The sequence below is a fragment of the Pseudophryne corroboree genome, chromosome 6 (assembly GCF_028390025.1).
Source record: "Pseudophryne corroboree isolate aPseCor3 chromosome 6, aPseCor3.hap2, whole genome shotgun sequence".
NCBI classification, from domain to species: domain Eukaryota; kingdom Metazoa; phylum Chordata; class Amphibia; order Anura; family Myobatrachidae; genus Pseudophryne; species Pseudophryne corroboree.
The window spans coordinates 430,763,917-430,769,534 of NC_086449.1; the positions used below are offsets into that span (position 1 = coordinate 430,763,917).

Genomic DNA, 5,618 nt, shown 5'->3' on the forward strand with positions numbered 1-5,618 from the left:
CGATTACGCAGTGGGGAGCTCCTATACTGTGTGATATTGAGCGGCGATCATGTGATGGAATGGCATCATGTGACCTTACGCTTTGCGCCGCCGCAGCATAGGACACCGGTATATCATAGGGGAAACCCGATGATCACGTGAGCGGACTTGATAATACGTCATCATGACGAGCGGCTAAGCTGAGATCACATGGTGACATGACGTGCCGTTCCGGAAGTCCTTTCAAGGAAATAATATCAGACGAGTGCTGAGAACCGCCCACCAGAATATAATGATTGAGAGATATAATCATGTGACCGGAGAACAGCAGGGGGCGGTTACTATAGATACATAGTTGTTTATACTGCTGACCAATAGGGTTATACGATAAGGACAAACCCCACATCACATGATAGAGGTCATGTGATCGCATTTATCCTGATCTTGAATTAAAACAATGTTTTTAATGTATTTACACATCTCGTTTTTTGATCTAACCATCTACATTAGAATATGTCTGTCTTTCTGCTGCTATATATGTATAATTAATATGATTTTGTGTATGTAAAATTAATTAAATAGGAACAGGTGTTTCCAGGTTGTTAATTGTTAGTCCTATATAAGAGCCATATGAGCCCAGTAAGAGCACCTTTGTTAAAGCTGCCAAACGCCAGCGAAACGCGTAAGGATACCAGCCCTGACCCAGACACTTCAAAATCACCTCCAGGACACCATTGCAGTTATCACCATCTTGGACATTTCTAATCCATGGACGTGGAAAATTAACAAAGGGAAAACCACCAAAAACATCGGCGTTGGATCTGAGATAGCCTCTGAATCTTCGCTAGGTGGGATACCCGGCCAATCCACTACAATCCTGGTAAATATATTACAAGATCGGACTCATCTGCATATTTAAATTGAGGATCCTGTTGATATTGTGACCGGTCACAGGGACATTGTTAATACCAAGAGGTGTGCACATTTACATCTAATTGTCGAGGGTCAGAGACTGGTTCTAGAGGCTCCATCATTTTATGGTGTATATTCATGAGAGTTTCTCTTTTATTTTATATGTATTATTAAAACGTATACAATGCTTTTTAAGGAAACACCTGTTTTTTAGTTTCTTTATTAGCGCTGTTTTTATGTTTTTCACATGTTGTTTATGCACCAAACAAGATTGGTGCTCCTGCTTCAAAGCAGACTATTGCTCGCTGGATTTGTAGCACAATTCAGCTTGCGCATTCTGTGGCTGGCCTGCCGCAGCCTAAATCTGTAAAAGCCCATTCCACGAGGAAAGTGGGCTCTTCTTGGGCGGCTGCCCGAGGGGTCTCGGCTTTACAACTTTGCCGAGCTGCTACTTGGTCAGGGGCAAACACGTTTGCAAAATTCTACAAATTTGATACCCTGGCTGAGGAGGACCTTGAGTTCTCTCATTCGGTGCTGCAGAGTCATCCGTACTCTCCCGCCCGTTTGGGAGCTTTGGTATAATCCCCATGGTCCTTACGGAGTCCCCAGCATCCACTAGGACGTCAGAGAAAATAAGATTTTACTCACCGGTAAATCTATTTCTCGTAGTCCGTAGTGGATGCTGGGCGCCCGTCCCAAGTGCGGACTGTCTGCAATACTTGTATATAGTTATTGTTAACTACAAGGGTTATTGTTGAGCCATCTTTTGAGAGGCTCTGTTGTGTTTATACTGTTAACTGGGTATATTATCACGAGTTATACGGTGTGATTGGTGTGGCTGGTATGAGTCTTACCCGGGATTCAAAATCCTTCCTTATTGTGTCAGCTCTTCCGGGCACAGTATCCTTACTGAAGTCTGGAGGAGGGTCATAGTGGGAGGAGCCAGTGCACACCAGGTAGTCCTAAATCTTTCTTAGCTGTGCCCAGTCTCCTGCGGAGCCGCTATTCCCCATGGTCCTTACGGAGTCCCCAGCATCCGCTACGGACTACGAGAAATAGATTTACCGGTGAGTAAAATCTTATTTTTAGAAATTACTAGTTTCTTATCGGGGGAAGCCCACGCTTCTTCACACACTTCATTTAACTCCTCCGATGGAGGAAAAACTACTGGTAGTTTTTTCTCTCCAAACATAATACCCTTTTTTGTGGTACCTGGGGTAACATCAGAAATGTGCAACACATTTTTCATAGCCTCAATCATGTAACGGATGGCCCTATTGGAAGTTACATTAGTCTCATCGTCGTCGACACTGGTGTCAGTATCCGTGTCGACATCTGTGTCTGCCATCTGAGGTAGCGGGCGTTTTAGAGCCCCTGATGGCTTTTGAGACACCTGGGCAGGCACAGGCTGAGAAGCCGGCTGTCCCATATTCGGTATGTCGTCAAACCTTTTTTGCAAGGAGTCGACACCGTCACGTAATTCCTTCCACATAACCATCCACTCAGGTGTCGGCCCCGCAGGGGGTGACATCACATTTATAGGCATCTGCTCCGCCTCCACCTAAGCCTCCTCATCAAACATGTCGACACAGCCGTACCGACACACCGCACACACACAGGGAATGCTCTGACAGAGGACAGGACCCCACAAAGCCCTTTGGGGAGACAGAGAGAGAGTATGCCAGCACACACCAGAGCGCTATAATAATACAGGGATTAACTGAATTATTTCCCCTTATAGCTGCTATATAAGTTATACTGCGCCTAAATTTAGTGCCCCCCCTCTCTTTTTTACCCTTTTGAGCTTGATACTGCAGGGGAGAGCCAGGGAGCGATCCTTCCAGCGGAGCTGTGAGGGAAAAATGGCGCCAGTGTGCTGAGGGAGTTAGCCCCGCCCCTTTTTCAGCGGACTTTTCTCCCGCTTTTTTCAGGAATTCTGGCAGGGGTAATTTATCACATATATAGCCCTGGGACTATATATTGTGATGATTTGCCAGCCAAGGTGTTTATATTGCTGCTCAGGGTGCCCCCCCCCAGCGCCCTGCACCCATCAGTGACCGGAGTGTGAGGTGTGCATGAGGAGCAATGGCGCACATCTGCAGTGCTGTGCGCTACCTTGTTGAAGACCGAGGTCTTCTGCCGCCGATTTTCCGGACCACTTCTTCTGGCTCTGTAAGGGGGACGGCGGTGCGGCTCCGGGACCGAACGATCGAGGTCGGGTCCTGTGTTCGATCCCTCTGGAGCTAATGGTGTCCAGTAGCCTAAGAAGCCCAAACTATCTCCAGTCAAGTAGGTTCGCTTCTTCTCCCCTTAGTCCCTCGCTGCAGTGAGTCTGTTGCCAGCAGATCTCACTGTAAAATAAAAAACCTAAAATATACTTTCTTTCTAGGAGCTCAGGAGAGCCCCTAGTGTGCATCCAGCTCAGCCGGGCACAAGATTCTAACTGAAGTCTGGAGGAGGGTCATAGTGGGAGGAGCCAGTGCACACCAGCTAGTCTAAAGCTTTCTTTTGGTTGTGCCCAGTCTCCTGCGGAGCCGCTATTCCCCATGGTCCTTACGGAGTCCCAGCATCCACTTAGGAGTCAGAGAAATATATATATACCTATCACTTAAGACAGCATCTTTAATATATATATATATATATCTCTATATATATATATATATATATATATATGCATACTAGGGTCTCAATCTCTGCTGATAAGGTACCTGTCCACGCTGCCACAGCGCTATAAACCCATGCCGACACAATCGCCGGTCTGAGTAGTATACTAGAATGTGCACGCTATCTGCAGGATCCCTGAGAATAGCTAGTGCTACCTTCTGTGCAAACGGGACACCCTAGGGGAATATTCTCATCACATCCTGGCCCTAGTGGGGAAAGGATACTGCTTGAGAATTTTTTGTGGGAAGCTGCAGTCTCTTGTCTGGAGATTCCTGCTCTTTTTCCTCATGAGAGGAGGGAAATTTACCTCAGCTTTCTTCCCCTTAACATGTGTACCCTTGTGTCAGGGACAAATGAGTCATCAATGATATGCAAATCATCTTTTATTACAATAATCATATATTGAATACCTTTCAGCCATCTTGGCTGTAACTTTGCATTATCGTAGTCGACACTGGAGTCAAACTCCGTGTCGATATCAGTGTTTATTATTTTGGATAGTGAGCATTGTGAGACTCTGAAGGTCTCTGTGACATAGGGACAGACAAGGATAGATTTCCTGTCTGTTCTCTAATCTTTTGTATGTTAGGGGAGAAACCGCACTGGTGTATATAATAGATATAAAGTATCAATTTGAATACCAAAATACAAGATAACCTGAAAACGTGGTTTTCTGATTCTAATTTGGTGGTGCACCCTGAGTCAGTGAAAGCTACTAGAGACAAAATATGGAGAAAAAAGAGACTCTTTTGTGGGCGCACTCTTAACTTGGAATAATGTGTAAGATATTGAGAGTAATTTGTAAAATAAGATTTAACTTTTATTTATATCGTCAGATAAAATTAGTCAGTGGTCACTCATGTGGAATAACATTCGATTATTACAATAAAGTGAGTAACAAGTAAAATACTAATGCTAACATAAGTGAACTGAGTAACAGTGCAATCAATCACAATTGAATGCTAATATTAGCATAATATATTCCGGCTGCCAGAGTCTGATCAGGGTCCTAGGGGAAATTCCCCTTGGAAAAAGATTTTTGTGAGTAAGAAATGCGCTGCCAATATGTGTTAGCCCCACATCAGATGAGTAATTTAATTTAAATTTAAATATCTTGTGAAATTCTGAAATTCAAATGATAAAATGGGTAATAACCAGCTTCCATGAAAAAAGAGGAAGAACAGTAGGAAATAAGATAGCAGGGTGAATCTGCTGTCAGTGTAAGACTCTGAGCGTAATAGGCCGGTCTGTGCTCTACTATACTAAGTCTTCCTCAATGGTCGCCCACTTGAGTACTGACCCAGCCCAACACTGATTAGCTTCCAAGTTCGGACGGCTTTGGGCGTTTCCAGTGTGGTATGATAGTAGGGAAAGTTAAATGATAACGGAAACTCTGGAATCACTGATGAGAGTTCACGAAACTGATAGTGCAAAGAATTAGATGGATCTGCTGCCAATGTTAGACAGGGATAACCCTGAATCAGTGGTGAGAGTCCACGAAAATAGGTAAAGATTGAATGAAAATTAAATAGAAGCAAAAGAAAAAAGGAGGAGAAGGGAAGGGAAAATATAAGAGCCCTTTCAGATAGTCAGGATTTAATTGGTAATGGACACTTTTGAATTATTGGTGGCAATCACAGGAGTATAGTAGGCTAAACACACAGCTTTGCTGTTCGAAACGTGATAGATCGCGGTGAAACACCTTGTATAATCTACAACAGCGGATGTCAAGTGCAATGATCTTGAGTATCTCTGCTTCAAAATCATGAGCCCACATATAAGTATCAGAATAACAGAATAATGATACTATAGTTAGAGTGCCAAGTACAAATGTATCAATAATTGAGCTGCAGAAAAAACATAACAATGTATCTAGTACTCTGTCAGTATCTGATAGACTGTGAGTACATATGAGCAGTATGAGAGAGTGGTTGCAGATCAATCACAGATGACCTAAAAACATGTTATAAATTGATGACTAAATACTCATTGACATAAATGATGCGTATTATATTGGTCATTTTAAACTAATAAAGAGCTGCAGGAAACAGTAGATGCAAATA

General features: G+C 43.5%; 1 pseudogene; it reads right to left on the bottom strand.

The window, feature by feature from the left end:
- Positions 1-4,806: 4,806 nt before the first annotated feature.
- On the bottom strand, positions 4,807-4,925 carry LOC134936939 (5S ribosomal RNA; annotated as a pseudogene).
- Between the last annotated feature and the right edge of the window lie 693 nt (positions 4,926-5,618).